The following is a 22985-nucleotide window of genomic DNA, read 5'->3' on the forward strand; positions in this document are numbered from 1 at the left end:
TAAGTTGCAGATAATGAACACAAGTTTTAAGGCCAAACCGCACCTTGAAAGGGACGCCTACCACTGGTTTGAGCCGTGCCATGTCAGCAGCACAGCAGCATTGGAAATGAGGAGTGGGTGGGTGGGTGACCCAATGACCTATCAACATCTCGCTCACGGTCCAGCCGCTCGCCATCCACATCGCCCTCCACTCGGCTCCAGTTCAATCGATCGGCCTCGTTTTCACATGTACAGACGGAACACCAACTGTTTTACAGTTGTGTTGCAAGATGTGTGTGAACTGGGGGGAGGTGGAGAGGAAACTGCATCGCAGATGGTTGTTGTGTTTCTTGAACGCTCAACAGTTTGAACACCTTCTGGGCTTGTTATCAGAATTACATGGCAGTTTGAGAAGCGATGCGAGCTTATGGCTCGTTAGAGTATATTATATTTAACCTGATGGATAACGGAGCCGGTGGTGTCTAAGATGCATTTAAAAGGTGGAAAAAATTTAATATTTACAGATCTGTCTTAATTTTACAACATGAGTACTGAGGACTATTTAATTTTACAAATGTGTCAATATTCAAATGAGCAAGATTTCTGATTACGCTTGTTGTTTAAACAGAGATTTCTGGTATGGAATTAAAAATCAAATGTTTCAGCCACTTTGATAGTGTTTCAAGAAAGTAAATAACTAAATGCGCTCAGTAGAGTAAAATCTACTCTCTGTCAGTCTACGCTGCCAAGGCTCAACAGTCTTAATTCAAATTAAACCCGAACCAAATTTTCATCCTTTATGAATTTTCATCTTTACTCTAGTTGACCACCCCTGTCTGAAAAGACAAGTTTGCCCCCCAGATCGGAATCATTGCGGAGCACTAGACCAAAGTACAACTCCGAGTCAGCAATCACATAATCCTGAAGAATCACTTTTAGTCCTGACTGTGATCTTGATTCCAGTTACTCATATTTGTTTCACATTGCAACCCTGTGATCCTCATCTTTGTTCGTGATCACTCATACTTGATGCTGATCTTTGATGTTGATAAATCTTTGTGGTCATGCTCCTGACCTTGCATCCTGATCATTGAACTTTGATCTTGATGAGTGACATTTTACCCTGACCAGAGTTCTTCGATCCTGATCTTTGATCTTAATAATGTGTTTCTGATCATGTTCCCCACCTTTGATCCTGACCATTGAAGTTTGATCTTGATCACTGACATTTTAATCATAAAATGGTTCTTTGAGCCGAGTTGCTCTTTTTTTTAAATCATGTTCCTCTAATTGGATCCTGATCAGTAAATTTTGATCTTGATCTCTGATGGTTGAATGAGAACACCGACCTTTGATCCAGCTTATTTTTCTGTGATCCTGCTCTTTGATCCTCATCACTCCTTTTTTAAAAATCTCATTTTGGGTGGAGAAGTTATTTACTCTTTGAGTAACATTTGGCTGCAAAGTTAGACTGAGCCAGGTGTTTAGATGTGATGATGATGATGATGATGCATCAAGCAGAGCAACAGAGTTCAAACCTCAGCAGCAGATAAAACTCTGTGCCTGAGCGCTAAGAATATTGTCATTTAACCCTCAAGCGGCCGAGTGGGTTCACTGATGAACCCGGGCATCTTTTTTGTGCACCATTTTTCTAATTTTAATTGGAAAAAGTTTCCTACCTTGAATTTGTCAATCTATTTGTCCTGCATTTGTTCATAGAATTGGAAAGGATCAACTCCATGTGGCAAGAATAATCCAAACTTGTGTGGGGTCATTTATGATCCCGTGAAGATCTATGAGATTTTTGACATTATAGCTTCACATGGTGTTGTAATTTGCCAACTCTAATCATTATATTTTATTGTTTTGCAGAGAAGCCAACAGATCGAGAATAGCTAAATTTACAGCTAAGCATTGAGACTGATCCTTGATGCCCAGAGTGAGGATGAAAAAGATTATGGACAAATACATTCGAGAGTGAAATAAATATGAAAAACCCTAAAACAATCATTTATATAGAAGTATTCCAATATAAATTCTTAAATATTATAGGATATATATTATAGTATATTAGTCGCTAAAATAGCTTGGTCGCTTGAGGGTTAAAAAGCTACAGAACTGTACAACATACATTGTTAAACTTAATGAAATGTGGCTTGATAAAAGGTAGTGCAGAGAACACATTGTAACTACGCTCAAAATTCATTCGTTCCAGAGTTTGGTTAATTACGTGAGACTGGCTCGGAACCAGGAAACACATTCTGTCAGAAACTGTACAAAGAAGAAGCAACTAGAGACTCGTAAGAAACCTAAATCAACAGTACTGTGCTCATCTGATCAAAGCTGATCTCCAGAACTGGAAGATGCTTAAAGGAGAGGACATGAGGCATCACAGAAAAGGACAAAAAGGAGTAAATGGCAAAACTGAGGCTAATTTGCCTCAATTCAGATGACGGACTGTTTCAAGTTTAGCGCACATAAACAATCAAATGTATATGTGCGGTTGCTTTAATTCTGATGTGTGCCATTATTACGTTCAACTAGTAATAATTGTGGATTTATTGTATTTTTGTCTGAGGTAATTGGGTGTGATAATTTTGTTGCACTTGTAATGACAATAAATCATCATTCATTTCATTTCAAAGGTGGTGACAGCTGTATTTACTACTGCTGCTCTAAACTGAAGGGAAAGTGAGGTAGTCTGAACACAGTGGACCATTTCTTAATGATTTCTGATGCATTGTTGAAGATAAATCATGCATGTGCACTTGGGGTGTTTCCAACTTGTTGTTTCTATTTGCGCATGTAATCTGAGCGTACAACAGGATGCAAAGGAGTTGCATTATTTCCTTGAGGGTAACATAAAATAAACACATCACAGTGTCATCTGTTATCTCCTTTAACAGATGGAGTGTGCGGTAACCTGGTGCACTGCTACTGAGAGAGACTCGATCAAGAGGTTTTCTGACCAGTTAACAGATGTGCGCCAGAGGCAGGCAGCCACCAAAGCTCCCTGAGGTGAAGTCGCAAGGTGAAGTTTTGCATTTTTTCATGTTTGCATTTATTCATTTAGTGGTTGTTTTCTATTCAGTTTCATAATGTGTACGTGTAGTAAACCAGGGATGCTGAAAGTCAGACAGATTTGGGGGTGCAGACAGAAAGCCTCTGCTATGTCATATTAAATGCATGAAAATAATTGCTTTATTTATTAGAAATTAAAGTTTTTTCTTGCAGCTACAGCCCTTTGCCTATAGGGTGTAAAATACAATGGATGGAACCATAAGGAAATGTCTGAAACAGGAGATGTGTTTTCTCATAGCCGGCCTATGAACATGCTCAGTTGTGTGGCAAAGTTCATGCATAACGAAGCACAACGTGCATTTAAATTCATTTTGCACTTGCAGCCATCAACATGCGCAAAATCCTCACTTACATCACGTTACCGCCAGCTATCAGTTGTACATTTACTATCAGTAAGTCACCTGAAAAACTATCGCCACTCCAACATGCAAACATGCAAAAGTTTGAATTGGCCACACAATTTAGCACTCGTTATCTGGGATTTTAATAAATCAGTCCCTGAGACTTTAAAAAGTTATGCAAAACATGAAATGCCTACAACACTGAGAGTTGTCTAATGAGCTTCTATCAATGTTGAGCCATTTTTATTGAACATTTTTTGCACTTTTGTCCATGCACTTTATTGGTTTACACATTTTCTTTGTGCCGGCTTTGGTCATTGCTGGTGTATTGTGTGGGGAGAACTAGTTGTAATCATCTTACCTCCTTGGGCATCAGCCTTTGGCCGACGGCACAAAAGGTCACACTGGGACCACTGTGGGCCTCGCTCTACCCCATTAAATACTGCGCACACAGAAGCACACACACACGCACGTGCAATAAGATACCATACTATCTAGCTCTTAAATGATGACTTTTGTATAGATTTTGACAGGTAATTTACAGTCATCTTGTACGTGCAGTCAAACATTAAAAAATAAAAAATTAAACTGATAATGTATCCAGACAACTCTGTCTGCACTGCATGAGACAACTTCTTTTCTGTTCTGGACTACGGTCCTCTCTCCAGACTGTTTTAGCATCTGGAAGTTGATTTTGAAACCAAAATGTACAAAACTCACAGGGATTCAGCAAAAAGATGTAAGAAGAAGAAATCACACGTCGGTCCTGAGTCCCAGTGGTGCCAATGCTTGTGCTTGTAGCATGAATCAGATGAGAGGTTTTGATTCCCCCTGAATGGGGCACCAATCCAACGCAGGTTACCTCGCCAGCCAAGACTGGAACTGATTGACAGCTTGATGCACTACAATAGCATGAAAAAAGATTCTTTCATGCATTCCAGTTGTAGGCTCCTTTACGGTGTCAAATCTCACGCGTAATCACGTTCTCGCTGGGGAGGCTTAGATTTCGTTGTCAGTGTAAACAAGCAGTGCAACAAGCAACTTGTTTGCAACATTGCATCGTTATGGAGGTGAGTTCAACCAAAATATGTATTTCGGTGTTTAAGATAATCATGAGTCTTTAATGTGAGTTTTATTAAAAAAAAAAAAAAAAGAGTGTTGTTGTTTGGGTTGCGTGTCACGAACCGGTATCCTTAAGAAATTATTCAATCCACCAACATCAACAGCCTTTGCTTAACGATTCCCTTATCAGTCCTTCAGAGTGGTCGTTGTTTTTGGGGGTGTTTGTCAGGAAAATGATCATTTCTCTACATTGATTACAGACCCTGCAGCGGGTCTATATAATCAACCATTTCTGCAGCGCGGCTTTGCTTTGAACCTTGAACCAGTGAAGCAGTGCTTCGATCTTCAATCTGCTGCTTCGTTGGTTCTTTGTTTTATTTCGCTTTATCTTAATTTTTCCCCGCTAAAACCCTAAAGAGCGTATGTCTGTGAGTAATATTTACCTTTTTATGTTAAACTGACCTGTTATAGTCTTCTGAAACAGTTGATAGATGTATTTTATAACTTAAAAATGGGGCTGATGCTAACGCATTAGCATGTCTATGGCATTTTCAATGTTAAAGTTAGCATTAAGCTGAGCCATTATCAAGCCTCCCTCCTCAGTGTGCAAAGGATTCTGGGATACTCTAAAAATGGTTGTCAGCAGTTTAGCAAATATGTTAACTGTACACAACGTACTACTAAGTATATCTCATTCATATGATGTGCTGACATTGTCTGTTAAAACAAAGCAACAACAGCATCATAATGTAGGAAGAGGATGAACTGTTCTGGATTCTAAACAGTTTTTGCACTCTTAGGAGCCTTAGAAAGAGGATGAATATGTAGAATATGTTGAGATATGGTATGAAGGTATTGATGATGGCAGTCCTGAGGATATGCGATGAAGCAGGTGGCTTCACGATATACTCAGAGTAAATCAGAAACATACAGTCTGGGTATGTGGGCTAGATCTTCCTCTCGGTACTACCTCACAGCATTCACACTACATTTAGATGTGTGATAGGCCTCCTCATCTCATCAGCAGCATCATTGTTGGTGATGAAGCCATCTGTGTTTCTCTGCCTTCCCTAAACTTTAACAGTGTAATAAATGATTGGGTGAAAGCGTGATTATTGTTGTACGAATGACCAATGACAGCAGAGAACTCAAATTAATCAACTAAAGAATTACTCAGACACAAAGTGTAACGGCGCGCAACTCGCTGTTAAACCTTCAGGTTTTCTGTTTGCAAATACTGTACGCTAGTGTTGAAAGGCAAAATTCAGACAGACAAATGGAGTGGGTTTCTGCCTCAACTTTATCTAAATTCTGGGTCTGTTAGTGAAGCTTAGGGCTAGCATCCGGCCATCACTTTAATATTTTCTCTGCTTTCCTGTTGCTTAATGCTGATTAATTTTACTTTAGGTGTAGTTTTTCTGACTGACTAGTTCTGCTTTTTTGTCTTTGTCTGAGGGGCGGATGATCTCATGACGCCATGTGCTGGACTTGACGACTGCATAATTTCTGAAAAGGACGTGGAATGTAGAACGGACTCTGCTGCAGGAACAGGCTCACTAAATGGCATGATAGATGACCCCTGCCTGTGGACTCGACATCTGCATGGAATTCTCATCAAATTAATCTTTTGTTGTGTTATGTTCTGTTTTGAAAAACTTTGCAAAATCTTGTTACTGTTAGAATGGCCTAATAATTTTTTCACCCCTTTGAGTCTGGTCTGCTTGAAGTTTCTTCCTCAATATCATCAGAGAGACTTTTTCCTTACCACTGTCACCTGTGTGCTTTCTCTAAAGGTTGGTAAGGTTAGACCTTATTTGTGTGAAGTGTCTTGAGACAGCTTTGTTGTGATTTGGCGCTGTATATACTAAATAAATTTAAATGACAGATGCCAGCTGACATCAAATGTATTTATGGGACCAGAGGACCCAAACATTGCCTCCCACCTTAGCATGCTGTTGTTGCACAAGGATAGTCAGACAAAGGAACACAACACTAGATATAGCCACATTGTTATTCATGTCGGCACCAATGATATTAGGATGAGACAGAGGTTACAAAAATAGAGGACCCGTGACCTCACCAGAAAGATGCGCCAGCATCAATTAATACTCTCTAGTCCCCTACCCTCTCGTGGAAATGATGAGGCATTTAGCAGGCTGACATTGTTGAATAGGTGGCTGGTGCAGTTATGTAGATAGCAAGGCTTTAGTTTTATTGATAACTGGCCCTCTTTCTGGGGTCGCCGTGGCTTGCTGATGCCGGACGACCTTCACCCTACTGAGGAAGGTGCCACCAGCCTATCTGTGAACATAGAGTTCTACAGGGAGGGTAACATTAGGACTTTACAGCAGGCCACACAGCAGGTGATCAGAGAACCTGCAAGGCCTACTATTAATGTGGGTGTGGAATCAACTAGCCTAGCGAGGAAATTGCTCATGTGACACACCTTGAGGCAGCTTTGTGCTAATTTGGTGCTGTATAAATAAAATAAATTAAATTGAAATGAAATTGAAGATAGGACAAACCCCTTTAAATCCCCCACACTTCCCCAGAAGTAAATCAAACCAGGATTTTTTTTAGGTTTCTCAGATGACCCCAAAACACAATTAGATTGTTCCCAAAAATAAATGGTAGTTTTGCATTAGATATTAAAGATGACATCCATAATGACCACAAGAAATTCTTACCAAAATCTGTTATTTTTAATTCCACTGATTGTTGCTATTATACATTTTAGGAGCATTTTAATGAAAAATGGCTGTTTGCTGGCCATTTTCAGAGCCATTTCTCATTTGAAACTCAAGAATTAAATTACCAAGGTACAGATATGAGGTCTCTTAGATAATAAACCGACCCTTTTATTTTTTTTTTAACTATATGGATTTGAATGACATGCGATTACACCAATCATGCTTGAACCCTCGTGCGCATGCGTGAGTTTTTTCACGCGTGTCGGTGACGTCATTTCCCTGTGGGCAGGCCTTGAGTGAGATGTGGTCCCGCCCTCTCGGCTGAATTCCTTTGTTTCACACGCTGCTCGAGACGGCGCACGTTGCTTTATCAAAATTTTTTCTGGACCTGTGAGGAATATCCGAGTGGACACTATTCGAGAAATTAAGCTGGTTTTCTGTGAAAAGTTTAACGGCTGATGAGAGATTATGGGGTGTTTCTGTCGGTGTAAGGACTTCCCACGGAGCGGGACGTCGCGCAGCGCTCCCAGGCGACGTTGTCTGGCTGTTTCGAGCTGAAATCATCCTAATTTAAGGTTCTGTTGACCCAGGACGTCGTGAGAGAACAGAGAAGATTCAGAAGAGGCCGGCATGAGGAGTTTATGTGGACATTCCACTGTTAAAGGTCATTTTGTAATGAAAGAACGTGCGCGCAAATTCGCCGAGTCGTTTCCGTGACAACGACGCAAATCTGTGTGCGCCGCGACAGGAAAAACACCTCCGTGTTGAAGACCATTTGTAAAATTCAGGCGGCTTTTGATGGCTTTCAACAAGTGAGTAACTGAGAAATTGTTTAACAGCTTGGGCATGTTCCAACTTGCCCGTTAAGATTTCCAACAGAGGTGTTTTTCCTGCCGCGACCCCCCGCGGTCGGGTCCGGCCCGACATGCGACTCTGCCCGCACGTTCTTTCATTACAAAATGACCGTTAACAATGGAATGTCCGAATAAACTCCTCATGCCGACTTCTTCTGAAAGTTCTCTGTTCTCTGACGACTTACTGGGTCAACAGAGCCTGAAATGTGGAAGTTTTCAACTTGAAACGGCGAGACGCTGCCGCCTCGAAGCGCAGATCGCCGTCAGGCGCCGTGGACCGTCCTTAAAGCGACACTACCAGACCAAAATCTCTCATCAGCCGTTAAAATTTTTACCGAAAACCAGCTGAATTTATTGAATGGTGTCCACTCAGTTGTGCCTTACAGTTTTGAAAAAATTTTTATCAAACAAAGCAACAGTCTCTGAGCCATTCCTAAACAATGAAAAAAATCGACGAGCGTGTGGACGACTCCTCACTCAAAGACTGCCCACAGGCGAATGACGTAACCGACAGGCGTGAAAAAACTCTCGCATGCCCACGAGGGTTCAAGCATGTCTGATGTAATCACACGTGATTCAAATCCATATGGTTTTTGAAAAAATAATAAGGTCGGATACTTTTCTAATAGACCTCGTATATTTATTGTAACAAAATATTTTTCTCATGCAATACCTTTTAAATTAAGTATTTTATGTGTCATTGTAATGCATTTTACTAAAAAAAAAAAAAAAAAAAAAAAAACTATTTTGGCAGCTATTTTGAATTGCCATCTTGAATCTCTGCCTTGAGCCTGATTTTTTTTTTTTTTTTTTTTTTTTGGGGGGGGGGGGGTGTAACATCCTGGTTTGTGTCTTTGGGGCATCTAACAAACAAATTTTTTTTAGTGCTTTGGTTCAGTTCTGGGAGAAGGAGGAGCAACGTTGCTAGTCCTACTTCCCCTACTATTTCTCATCTCATTTTATAGCTCTATAGAGATGAATATGTCCACTCTGTGGAAGTGGTGGCATTTAAAGTACAGAAAAACCATAGAAGTTTTGGAAGCTGGGAGCTACGATTTCAGGGACAATTACATGGACGCAACTCAGCGTGTAACTGTAGCTCCATAAAAGTATGGCAGCCTCTGACTCTGCTGTCAGTTATACTACCCCAAATTACCATCACTTGAGCTTGTAGTAGCCACATTTATGATTTCTATGTCCATCTGACCTGTCACTCTGCAACTTATAAAGGTAGAAGTTTTGATAACACAAATATCAGAGAATATTGGTGAAAGAAACCAGCCCAGGAAGTACATTTATTTGTTTTCTTCATAATGAAATAATTAATAATATCACCCAAAAGTAACTTTTTATTAAGTATTTTTTTAGTTTTTGAAATATTCAAACCAGCTCATCTTACAACAACCATACAACACATTCAAAGTCTTCTAAATCAACTCTTTTCCCCAATCTGACGCTTGTTTTAAATTTGAACCGATCCTATTGACCATGATCGCCAAATGCACTGACATATTTGGTTTAATGATTAATTGAACAGGTGTGTCCAAATAGTTAAGACGGGTCAACTGGCCTTGTTTAGTTCCCTGAAGATGCACTGCAAAAACTGATATCTAAGAAAGTAAAAAAATAAAAATAAAACATAAAAAAGACTTGTTTATTTGTTGACTTAATTTTTGTCTAAATAGAAAAATAATCTTGGTAAGCAGTTTTTTTGCATAAGAAAAAATGTCTTATTTTGGGAAAATGTATCTCACTTTTTCTTAAGTTTTTCCAGCTAATATCAAGCTGTATTTAACCAGTAACAAGGAAAGGCAATCAATTTTAAATCGAAGTGGCTAAGGATACGTACATCCGTATCTTCTGCGGGACTGCTAATGGTACAGACCGAGGAGAATAAGTGAAGTACGCAACGCATCTGCACATGCGTGGGTCAAACGGGGGCAAAAATTCCAACTACCAAACTCACACCGCTCCTATTGAATTTCGTATACAGTAGCATTAGCAGACTGTGAAACAGGGATTGTTTCAGAAGCTTTAAACCTTAAGCGATGCATACAATAATGACTGTTGTGAAAGTGTAGGTACACGGACCCACAACAGGGGGCGCAATGAACGGACAATAGAGAAAGGTGAATAACAAGTTTTACTGTTGTGAACAGGGCACAACCAATACAACAATTAATACTTTGTAAGTCGAAATCTGCTGGTGTTGTGTGGGCAGGCTCGAAGGTAGGAGACGTCCGTCCCCGTCGAACCGGAACCACCCAGATTTCCTCTGCCACCGAAAACCAGGAGTACTGGAACCGCCAAGTCCCGAATTCCCAGGTGGCCACTGCCTTCGCTCGTCGGATCCGGTACTGCTGGCGGGAAAGAGCACAAACACACAGGTATGGGTGCGACAGCACCCAGTAGACGGAGAGGGGAGAAGCCGCCTCCACCTCTTGAAATAATGAAGCAGGAAGGTGAGTACTTATCCAAGCAAGGTGCTTTCTGTAATCAGCTGTCCTGAAATAGTTTAGCAAGGTTTATCAGAGTCCTCAAAATATATACTAGCAGAGTAGGTTACCTTAATCTCAAGGCGATATCTCGGCACTGAGGTGGAGACGCTGTCCTGCTGATATACTCCGTCCTGAGTGCAGTCAGCTGTGTCTAGTAATGGGTGACAGCTGTCAGCCTGACAGCCTTCGTCGGCGGCAGCGCCCTCTGGTGCCTGGAGCCCGCACTCCAGGCAGGGCGCCCTCTGGTGGTGGTGGGCCAGCAGTACCTCCTCTTCAGCGGCCCACACAACAGGACCCCCCCCCTCAACGGGCGCCTCCTGGCGCACGGCCGGGCTTGTCCGGATGGCGTCGGTAGAAGTCGGCCAGGAGGGCCGGGTCCAGGATGAAGCCCTTCTTCACCCAGGAGCGCTCCTCGGGGCCGTACCCCTCCCAGTCCACCAGGTACTGAAAACCCCGGCCCATTCGACGGACATCAAGGAGCCGGCGCACGGTCCAAGCCGGTTCCCCGTCGATGATCCGGGCAGGAGGTGGTGCCGGACCCGGGGTGCAGAGGGGTGAGGTGTGATGGGGCTTTATCCGGGAGACGTGGAATACTGGGTGGATCCGCAGTGAGGCCGGAAGCTGAAGCCTCACTGCGGCGGGATTGATGACTTTGACAACCTTGAAGGGACCGATGTACCGTTCTTGGAGCTTGGGGGAGTCCACTTGAAGGGGAATGTCCTTGGTGGACAACCACACTGCCTGCCCAGGACGGTACGTGGGGGCCGGGGCCCGCCGCCGGTCTGCATGTTTCTTCGCCCTCGTCCGGGCCTTCAACAAAGCAGAGCGGGCAGCACGCCACACCCGACGGCACTTCCGTAGGTGGGCCTGGACCGAGGGCACACCGACCTCTCCCTCGACCACCGGAAACAAGGGGGGCTGATACCCCAAGCACACCTCAAACGGGGAGAGGCCGGTGGCTGATGACACTTGGCTGTTGTGGGCGTACTCGATCCAGGCCAGGTGGGTACTCCAGGCCGTCGGGTGCGCGGCTGTCACACAGCGTAGTGTCTGCTCCAGTTCTTGGTTGGCCCGCTCTGCTTGCCCGTTGGTCTGGGGGTGGTACCCGGACGAAAGGCTGACCGAGGCCCCCAGTTCCCGGCAGAAGCTCCTCCAGACATGTGAGGTGAACTGGGGACCGCGATCGGAGACGATGTCTGATGGTATGCCATGCAGACGGACGACGTGGTGGACCAGGAGGTCCGCTGTCTCCTGGGCCGTAGGGAGCTTCGGGAGGGCCACGAAGTGGGCCGCCTTGGAGAAACGGTCCACTATCGTGAAGACGACGGTTTTTCCCTGGGACGGCGGGAGACCCGTGACGAAGTCCAGGCCGATGTGGGACCAGGGGCGATGAGGCACGGGCAGTGGCTGTAGCTGCCCTGAGGTCTTCTGATGATTGGCCTTGCCCCTGGCACAGGTGGTACAAGCCTGGACGTAGTCCCGGACGTCGGTCTCCAGGGATGCCCACCAGAAGCGTTGCCGGACGACTGCCACGGTCCTTCGCACCCCTGGGTGACAGGAGAGCTTAGAACCGTGACAGAAGTCTAGGACTGCGGCCCTGGCCTCTGGTGGGACGTATAGTTTGTTCTTTGGTCCGTTTCCGGGGTCCGGGACACGGGTCAGGGCCTCCCGGACGGTCTTCTCCACGTCCCAGGTGAGGGCGGCCACGATAGCGGACTCCGGGATGATGGGATCCGGGGGATCCGACGGTTCCGTTCTGACCTCCTCTTCGTGCACCCGGGACAATGCATCCGATCGCTGGTTCTTGGTCCCGGGGCGGTAGGTAATCCGGAAGTCAAAACGGCCAAAGAACAATGACCAGCGGGCTTGCCTGGGGTTCAGACGCTTAGCGGTCCTGATGTACTCCAGGTTCCGATGGTCAGTGAAAACCGTGAATGGCACGGCTGTTCCCTCCAACAGATGTCTCCACTCTTCGAGGGCCTCTTTCACAGCAAGGAGTTCCCGATTGCCGACGTCATAATTCCGTTCAGCGGGGGTCAACCTGCGAGAAAAATAGGCACACGGGTGAAGGACCTTATCGGTCTTCCCGCTCTGGGAGAGCACCGCTCCTATCCCTGAGTCCGAGGCATCCACTTCAACCACTAACTGGCGGCTAGGATCGGGCTGCACCAGAACTGGTGCAGACGAGAAGCGCCGTTTCAACTCCTTGAACGCGGCCTCGCACCGGTCCGACCAGGTGAAGGGAACTTTTGGAGAGGTCAGGGCTGTCAGGGGGCTAACTACCTGACTGTAGCCCTTGATGAACCTCCTGTAGAAATTAGCGAAGCCGAGGAACTGTTGCAGCTTCCTACGGCTAGTGGGTTGGGGCCAATCTCTCACCGCCGCAACCTTGGCCGGATCCGGGGCGACGGAGTCAGAGGAGATGATAAACCCCAGGAAGGACAAAGAAGTGCGGTGGAACTCACACTTCTCGCCCTTCACAAACAGACGGTTCTCCAACAACCGCTGCAGGACCTGACGGACATGCCGGACATGAGTCTCAGGATCCGGGGAAAAGATGAGTATATCGTCTAGATATACGAAGACAAACCGGTGCAGGAAGTCCCGCAAGACATCGTTTACCAACGCTTGGAAGGTCGCGGGAGCATTAGTGAGACCGAACGGCATGACCAGGTACTCAAAATGACCTAAGGGGGTGTTGAATGCCGTCTTCCATTCGTCTCCCTTCCGAATCCGAACCAAATGATACGCATTCCTAAGATCCAGCTTGGTGAACATTTTGGCTCCATGCAGGGGGGTGAACACCGAATCCAACAAGGGCAACGGGTATCGATTGCGAACCGTGATCTCGTTCAACCCCCTATAATCAATGCATGGACGAAGTCCGCCATCCTTTTTACCCACAAAAAAGAAACCTGCGCCCATCGGTGAGGTGGAATTCCGGATCAACCCGGCAGCTAAAGAGTCCCGGATGTAGGTCTCCATGGATTCGCGTTCCGGCCGTGAGAGGTTGTACAGCCTACTGGACGGAAACTCACTGCCTGGAACCAAATCAATGGCACAATCATACGGGCGGTGGGGAGGTAGCGTGAGGGCCAGATCCTTGCTGAACACGTCAGCGAGGTCATGGTACTCCGCTGGCACCGCCTTCAGATTGGGCAGGACTCGGACCTCCTCCTTAGCTTGGGAGCCAGGAGGAACCGAGGAACCGAGACACTCCCGATGGCAGGTTTCGCTCCACTGTACCACTACCCCGGACGGCCAATCAATCCGGGGATTGTGCTTTAGCATCCAGGGAAAACCCAAAACCACACGGGAGGTGGCCTGAGTCACGAAGAACTCGATCACCTCCCGGTGGTTGCCTGACACCACCAGAGTTACTGGAGGTGTCTTGTGCGTGATTGGTGGGAGTAGGGAGCCATCTAGTGCCCGAACCTGCACAGGCGAGGTAAGAGCCACCAGAGGGAGCCCTATCTCCCTGGCCCATCTGCTGTCAAGCAGATTCCCCTCAGAGCCCGTGTCCACCAGTGCTGGGGCTTTCAGGGTTGAATCCTCATATAGGATCGTGACTGGGAGTCGTGTAGCAATGTGGGTGTGTCCCACGTGCATGTTTTGGCCCACCCCTGGCCCAGTCTCTAGGGGCGGGCGTTGGAGTTTAACCGCTCGGGGCAATCGTTTGCCATATGCTCACTCGAGCCACAAACATAACAAGCTCCGTGGGCCCGCCTCCTTTGTGCTTCAGGTGCCCTAAATGTTGCCCTGCTCGTGTCCATAGCTTCGTCAGCAGGGGGAGCCGTAAGCGCACGGAGCGCCGGAACAGAGGAGCGTGGGGACGGCGGAACTCGATTGGACCCGGAAGGGAGAGGGACGACCCGTGCCTGGCCACGCCCTTCGCCTCGCTCCCGGCGACGTTCCTCTAACCGGTTGTCAAGCCGTATGACCAGATCAATGAGCCCGTCTAAATCCCGCGGTTCGTCTTTAGCCACCAGGTGCTCTTTTAGGACCAGAGACAATCCATTTACAAAGGCAGCGCGGAGGGCAGTGCTATTCCAGCCGGATCTCGCTGCCGCGATGCGGAAGGCGACTGCATAGGCAGCTGCGCTCCGACGTCCCTGTCGTATGGACAGTAATGCGGTTGAAGCGGACTCTCCTCTGTTGGGATGATCGAACACCGTTCTGAGCTCCCGTACAAACCCGTCGTATGACTGAAGGAGCCGTGAGCTCTGTTCCCAGAGCGCTGTAGCCCAAGCGCGTGCCTCCCCGCGAAGCAGATTTATCACATAAGCTACCCTGCTAGCATCAGCTGCGTACATCACGGGACGCTGAGCGAAGACGAGCGAACATTGCATAAGGAAGTCCGCGCACGTCTCCACACAGCCGTCGTACGGTTCTGGAGGGCTTATGTATGCTTCAGGGGACGGAGGAAGGGGCCGTTGAACAACCAGTGGAACGTCATTCTCACACGCAGGGTCCTCGGGAGGGAGAGCCGCAGCGGCGCCCGGAGGGCGCGCTTCCATTTGTGCGGCGAGAGCCTCCACCCTGCGGTTTAGGAGAACGTGCTGCTCGGTCATAAAATCGATCCGAGTGGTGAAAGCGGTGAGGATCCGCTGCAACTCACCGATTACCCCTCCCGAAGCCGCCGCTGCGCCCTGTTCTTCCATTGGCCGTTCAACAGCCGGTTGACGCCCCTCGGGATCCATGACGCTGGCCGAGATATCCTGTTGTGAAAGTGTAGGTACACGGACCCACAACAGGGGGCGCAATGAACGGACAATAGAGAAAGGTGAATAACAAGTTTTACTGTTGTGAACAGGGCACAACCAATACAACAATTAATACTTTGTAAGTCGAAATCTGCTGGTGTTGTGTGGGCAGGCTCGAAGGTAGGAGACGTCCGTCCCCGTCGAACCGGAACCACCCAGATTTCCTCTGCCACCGAAAACCAGGAGTACTGGAACCGCCAAGTCCCGAATTCCCAGGTGGCCACTGCCTTCGCTCGTCGGATCCGGTACTGCTGGCGGGAAAGAGCACAAACACACAGGTATGGGTGCGACAGCACCCAGTAGACGGAGAGGGGAGAAGCCGCCTCCACCTCTTGAAATAATGAAGCAGGAAGGTGAGTACTTATCCAAGCAAGGTGCTTTCTGTAATCAGCTGTCCTGAAATAGTTTAGCAAGGTTTATCAGAGTCCTCAAAATATATACTAGCAGAGTAGGTTACCTTAATCTCAAGGCGATATCTCGGCACTGAGGTGGAGACGCTGTCCTGCTGATATACTCCGTCCTGAGTGCAGTCAGCTGTGTCTAGTAATGGGTGACAGCTGTCAGCCTGACAGCCTTCGTCGGCGGCAGCGCCCTCTGGTGCCTGGAGCCCGCACTCCAGGCAGGGCGCCCTCTGGTGGTGGTGGGCCAGCAGTACCTCCTCTTCAGCGGCCCACACAACAATGACAGGCGCACACGGGTATGGACATATTTGTGCATTCTGATTGGGCAGTAAGACATGACGTCACAGGGGAATACCCTCCATATCTTGAGAACGGTCTCTGTAGATACAGGTCCGTATCCGTAGCCATGGCCATTTTAAATCATCCAAGCAAAGGAACAAGATTGTTTTCCTTATTTTAAGACAGAGGCTAATCTTAAAATAAGAATTCTGTCGAGTTTTAAGGCACATTTTGATTATTGAGTGCCTAGACATTTTGCTAGTTTTGAGAATTCTAACCAAGTAAATTTTTCTTACCCCACTGGCAGATTTTTTTTGCTTAAGAAAAGACAATTTGGCAAAATTTTGGATTATTTTGCTTATTTTGAGAGGGACCGTTTTTGTAGTGTGTTTTGTTCTTCATCCAGAAAAGCTTCATCAGTTCTGAACAGGCATGCCTAATGAAGTGGTCAGTGAGTCTGTAAATGCTTCAACATTTGCATGTACATAAACAGGTCAGAATGGGCTTTTTATGTGTCCAACAAAAACCCCTGCAGACATTATAAATGACTTGAAACTGAGATAACCGCCTGTTTCCTAGACGTTCTGAACAGCCATTGTGAAATTTTGTGTGTGTGTGTGTTTGTGCATGCGTGCATTTTTAGTTCAGTGGAAAAGGCTAAAAGTTTTTGGGGCAGTCTTGTCAGGCCGTCACAAGGTGGGTCTCCCAGCATCATGTCTGAGTCACACACTGATGACAGTGATGAGAAGGATGTGTATGTGATGACCCCTTTAGATAAGAACATGCGTGTGTATGTGTTTCTGCAAGATATTATTGTTTGCTTCCTCACACTTGAGGAATGTCAAGATGTGTATCAGCTATATTCTGGTCTTGCAAACCTCACCAAACTCTTTCACCGGCCATTTTGTCGATCACAGTTTACTGTATGTATATATCACCAAATGATGTCATATAACTTTAAATATTTTTAAACATGTTTTTTAGTGGGGCGGCTAGCAAAATAATTGTTCATTTTGTGATATAAGCATGGAATCTGGCACACATATCCTAAATTAACTAAAGTATATTTTCAGATCCATCCTGGAGCTAACCTCTAATGAGCTACAGGGGTCAATAAAAAATTACACAGGGCTCAAAATGGAAAAAAGCTTCATTCATGTTGAAAACTATACCACATTATTTGTCTGAGCATAACAATTCCAAAAAGGTATAGTTTGGACTATCTATGAATGAATGTTCTGGAGTTATGGGGTAAAAACTTCAAAAATGGATCAGTTTCAGTTTGTACAGGGGTCAAAAGTTCCTCCAGTTTCGGTAAAAAGTGATGCAAATTATTGGTTGAAATAAAAGGATTAATAAATGGAATAGTTTTGACTGTGTTGAATGCTTGGTCTCCAAAGTAAAGGTCAAAAAAGGTTGACGTCCATTGGATTCTATGACGTATGACATATGTTACCCCGTAACATAACTAAGCATGACAGATGGTGCAAACTATTCCTTTTAAAAATACTTATTAACTCAACCAATAATTTGCATAATTTTTTACCAAAGTTGGAGCAAATTTAACTTTTGACCCCTGTACAAACTGAAACTGACCTTTGTCGCCATTTTTTGCTGTTTTTACTTCATAACTCCATGGAATTCAATCATCAAAAGTCCAAACTATACCTTTTTGGAATCGTTATGATCAGGCAAATAATGTGGTATAGTTTCAACACAATTGGAGCATTTTTAAATTTGGACCCCTGTGTAATTCTTTATTGACCTGTAGCTCATTAGAGGTCAGGTCCAGGATGGCTCCATATCTGAAAATAAACATTAGTGCCAAATTCCATGTTTTTATCGCAAAATGAACATTTTTTTGGACATTTTAGCTAACTTTCACCACTATTTAAGGTATTCATTGCTGAGGGGTTTGCAGCATCCCTGTGTTCTAATTCCAGCCTGTGCGAGTGTGCAACCTTTGCTGCATGTCTTTCCTTGTTTCCTGTGTCTCTTAAATTGGAATAAAGGTTGAAAACTGCCCCCCATACCTCTCCCCCTAAAAATTCACATTTTTCACCATAACTCTGAACCAGAGTGTTAGAATGATTTCACATTCTTATGACTCCACAGACACAACCATCTGTTGATCCATACTTAAGATAATAATGGCATTATCAAATCACATCATGTGACTATATGGCTGTTAACCCTCAAGCAACTGATTGGGGTCATTTATCACCCCAGGTGTATAGTTTTGTGCACCATTTTTCTAATTTTAATTAGAAAAAGCTTCCTACCATGAATTTGTCAGTCCATTTGTCCTGCATTTATTCATAGAACTTTGCAAGGATCAGCCGATCTGTTTGGCAAGTATCATCCAAACTTGCGCGGGGTCACTTATGACCCCAGGAAGATCTGAGGCTTTTAACATTATAGCTTCAAATGGTGTTGGAATTTGCCAACTCACATCATTATATTTTACTGTTTTGCAGCGAAGCATGCCACCAACAGACCTCAAATAGCAAGATTTACAACTGCACAAGCATTGAGACTGATTCTTGATTCCCAGGGTGAGGATGAAAATCATTCATTATTGTCACAAAAGACAACAGATGGGTTCATTGAGATTTGTGTTAAAGTATTGGCATATTTGTTAGTCACTGGTTCTTCCATATTTGGTGCTATAATTATCCTACCATATTAGTCACTGAAATAACTTGGTCGCTTGAGGGTTAAAACACACATTTTCCGCAATAACTTTGAAACAGACAGCTACAAGGATGACTTAAATTCACATGAATCTGTAAAGACACAACCATCTGCTGTATATGTGGCATAATGATGACATCACCAAATTACATCATGTGACCAAATAATTCTTTAAAAAAAACATGCATTTTCTGCAATAACTGTGAAGCAAAGAGAGCTAGAAGGATGACTTCGAATGCATATGAATCTATAAATGCAATAACATCTGCTGATCTATGTGTGGTGTCATAATGACATCACCAAAAATTATATATTTTTTTTAATTTTATCACATTTTCTGCAATAGGGAGGTGGCCAAGTGGTTAACTATGTATGTTAACGGCAGAAAGTTCAAAGTTCAAGGCCACCCCTGCCCATTCTCTATGTAATCAGGAAGGGCATCTGGTGTAAAACGTGCCAAATCAACATGCAGATCCACCTCAGATGTACTGTGGTGACTAGAGGTGGGCTGATCGATCCTAATGTCGATAATATCGATACCAACGCTGGTATTGATATTGAACGATCCTCGTGTAAAAAGATCGATACTCAAGCTTTTTTTTCCTCTCCCGCATGCATTGACTGGTGCGCACGCAGATTCATCAAAGTCTTCTCTCTGTGTGTAAGAGCAGCGGTGCACTGTGTCACACAACACGGAGCAGCACACCCTCCCCCCTCTGGTCTTTTGTTGCTGCGCAGTCACATGGCTCAGCGGCGCCAGCCAATTTTGTTGTGGTGTGTTAATTTTGTTGTATTGTGGTTTGTTAGCCCTCTACCTCAGGAGATTTTGTTTTAAGTTGTGTTGAGTGATATTTTTTAAACAAAAATGTTGATTGTGATAATAAAGTATTTTGTTGTCATGTACAATATTTGGTGAAATTCTATCCTAGGTCTTTTGGATTCTTTAGATCTGTGAAGCTTAAATATGAAAAAGTATCGGTATCGGTATCAATATCGACGATACTGGGCCTGTATTTACTTGGTATCGGATCAATACCAAAATTCCCGGTATCGCTCACCTCTAGTGGTGACCCCAAGTGAAAAAACAAGGGAGAAGCTGAGGGAGCTTACTTTTAACTTTACTGCAATAACTGTGAAACAAAGAGTTAGACGGATGATATCAAGTGCATATGAATCGGCAAACATGCTGCCATATTCTAATTTGTATGTGATGTTGTGATGATGTCATTTATATGCTGCCATATCATATGACAGTATATGAGCCAAAAAAACATATTTTTCTAAGTAACCCTGAAATGAGAAGGGCTAGTATATTCTAATGTATACGTGATGTCATCATATGACATGATCATGTCTTTAGTGACCAGTAAGACTTATCGGTATGATCACGAAATGTACAAGTCTGTTTATAAAATTAGTTTTCCTAGCATCACAGTTCATTTCATTTCATTTTGATTTGTTGTCATCAGCTCATTAATAACTTTCTGTCACTGTTCCTGTTTGTAATATTTGCTAACATGTTGGTGGGGAGACAGCAAAGGGCGAGAAAATGAATTCTCTGAATGCATGTCTTATTTTTATGTCTGATCAATAATAAAACACCCTATAGAGTGATTAAAATGTGCTTTGATGTGTCATTAAGTAGCACTGTGTGTGTGTGTTACAATCAAACCAACAAAAACAGGCTCCAGTCTCTGACCATCTCTGTTCCATGACTATAGATTGAAACTGAAAGTTGCCACCAAAAGATCTCTAAAACAGCCACTTAGCATCTAAATCCTGCGTATAGCGAGGGAGTGCACACGCACACACTCAGACAGGTGTATCCTCATACATAGAGCCAATACTCTCACATACACTCACCCGGGATCAGTTTTCCTTTGCTCTTTCCATGTCCTCATCCCTCTGTTGAACCCTCCCATGCTCATGCGTTTCCTGTCCACCTGGGAAGCAGAAGCCGAGCCTGGCGGTACTGACCTCACCCTCAGACCCCCGGAGACACTGACCATTACTGTTCTTCTGCCTGTCTCACAGTCGAGCTAGTTACCGTCTCTTGATTGTCTGCTAAGACTAAAATAGTAACTACTCACCTCTGGTCCTCTCCCTGTTAGCTTTCACACGTTCCCTCGCCACCGCAGCTGTCATTCTCTTTGCACGAGGATCAGTAGACTGCTTTGGCACATAATAATATGTAATAAAAACTTCAAACAGGAACAAGAGAGCTTAATGGCACTCGGTTTTAAGAAGATGATACCATCGACTCACATAAATGTTTCTGTAAATGTAATTTCCACAAATATTTTTAATTGATTTTCTTGTGAGATTCTACAACAAGAACAAGGAAAGGAATGGTGCCGGTGTGAGCTTGTGGAAAATTGCCTCCACCAGTAAGTGTAGGGGTTTGGACAGCAAAAATATAGACGAGTGGGTGAGTGAGTTAATCCATCTTAGCCAGTATAATTAATGCGGGCAAAGTCTGTAGCAGCCAGTCACTTCCAAGACTTCTGTAGGCCTTGCAACATATTTTCATGATGCCTTTTGTGCGATATGATACTAAAGGTTAAGCGTAATCTTTCATGCATATTCACGCCAGTGGCTGCCACACACACACACACACACACACACACACACACACACACACACACACACACACACACACACACACACACACACACACACACACACACACGTCTTCTGTGTAAGAGCTGGTTTGGTGTAAGAATAACGATGATAATAAGTAAAAGACAACTTATCACTTTTTTCTTAGCTGATCCGCCGTCTTGTTGTTGATGATGTCATCATCACCTGGCAAAGAAATTCATGGCTCATATACAAATTCAACAAAAAATACATACAAGTTTTTGTGCATTACTTTTTCCCACCACCAACAAAGTTTTCGCCCCTGTTTGTCTGGTTGGTTGTTTGTTTGTGAACAGCCTGGAGCCCACAATTTTTAATATATCCTTATAAAATTTTTACTGAAGACTTGTTTCCTGATTGGGAAGAACTGATTAAATTTTCAAGGTCAAAGGGCAGAGTCAGGGAAAATCTTGGAAAATTGGAAAAATCCCTATCTTTACCATTGGAATGAATTTGCAAAAATTCATAATTCTGTCAAAAAGATCTTTTTTTTTTTCATATTTGAGAGCATTATGTAGGATGGTACCCTTTATTAACTGATTCGATCCAGGTCTGATCCAGATTACAGATTTTGTTGCCATTTAAATTTAACATTGAAAATTGATTGTATAGTTTACATTATATCTTAATCAAATGTGCCTGAATCACTCTTATATTTTAAAGTGAGGTGCAGACTCACACTCACTATTGCCTGACAAAGTTTAATCCGGATCTGATCCAGATTGTGGATTTTGTGCACATTTGAATTAAATTTTGGAAAGCCCATTTGATGTACATTTTGCATTATATCTCAATCAAAAGGGCCTCAATCACTCTTTGTGACAGTGAGGTGCAAACTGGCACTCTCAATGAATAGACTAAGTTTGATGCGCATCTGATCCGTATTGTTGATTTTGTGGATATTTGCTTCTTTTTAATATTGAAAAGCCCTTTTGATCTGTTTTGTATTATGTTTTAGCTCATAAAAAGCCACTTCTTACAGGACTTTGACCTTGGACATTTCTTTCCAAGGCAGAAATTTATGGAATTGGAAACTAGTGTTGGCGATGGTTTGCACCCTATGAGTGTGGTGCTTTTAGTTTCTTATGTTTTACTACAACTGTTTTTTGTGAGATTTGACTGGGGCCCTGAGGCCCATTGGACCGGTGCTGATCCCTGGATGCCGCAGTGTGAGATGTATGACAGTTTGACTCCCACTGGATGGAACGCTGGTCCATCACAGGTTACTTCTCCAGCCAAAGCTGGTATCCATTTACAGCCGGGTGAAATGGGATGCTGCAAGTAAAGAGTCATGTACAAGAACACAGACAGGGAGTCTGAGACACACAGCTGGAATTGAATCTCGATCTGTGTTTTGGTAGTCCAGTTCCTATCCCACCTGCTCTGCAGCGAGCTCTACACTTTGTACCCCATTGCTGAAAACACTGAATCTTCACAAATGGCGTGCATGGTCGTGTAAAAACTTCCCCACCTATTTTTTTTCCTAGAAAACAACACGACATTTAACATATGCTGAAATAGTGCACAACTGCAATCAGCTGCACATCTTTGGCTGTGATACATTAACATGAGGTCATGACTGAGTGTAAGTGAAGCATGTGTCATCGCTGCACTGTTTGACGTGAGTGAACAGAGGGGTGAGGTTGTGAAGTGACTTCGGACAAAAACAGGGAGGAGTAAGCACAAAAAAGCAACTCCATTGT

General features: G+C 44.4%; 1 long non-coding RNA gene across 1 annotated transcript; it reads right to left on the bottom strand.

The window, feature by feature from the left end:
* Positions 1-5167: 5167 nt before the first annotated feature.
* Positions 5168-6505, bottom strand: LOC117528870. The gene is made up of 3 exons (XR_004565901.1): positions 6428-6505; positions 5957-5958; positions 5168-5180 (listed from the first exon to the last, which is right to left on the bottom strand). It is a non-coding gene; the product is annotated as an uncharacterized LOC117528870 (long non-coding RNA).
* Positions 6506-22985: the final 16480 nt, after the last annotated feature.

The sequence above is a fragment of the Thalassophryne amazonica genome, chromosome 17, assembly GCF_902500255.1.
Source record: "Thalassophryne amazonica chromosome 17, fThaAma1.1, whole genome shotgun sequence".
In the NCBI taxonomy this organism is placed as follows: domain Eukaryota; kingdom Metazoa; phylum Chordata; class Actinopteri; order Batrachoidiformes; family Batrachoididae; genus Thalassophryne; species Thalassophryne amazonica.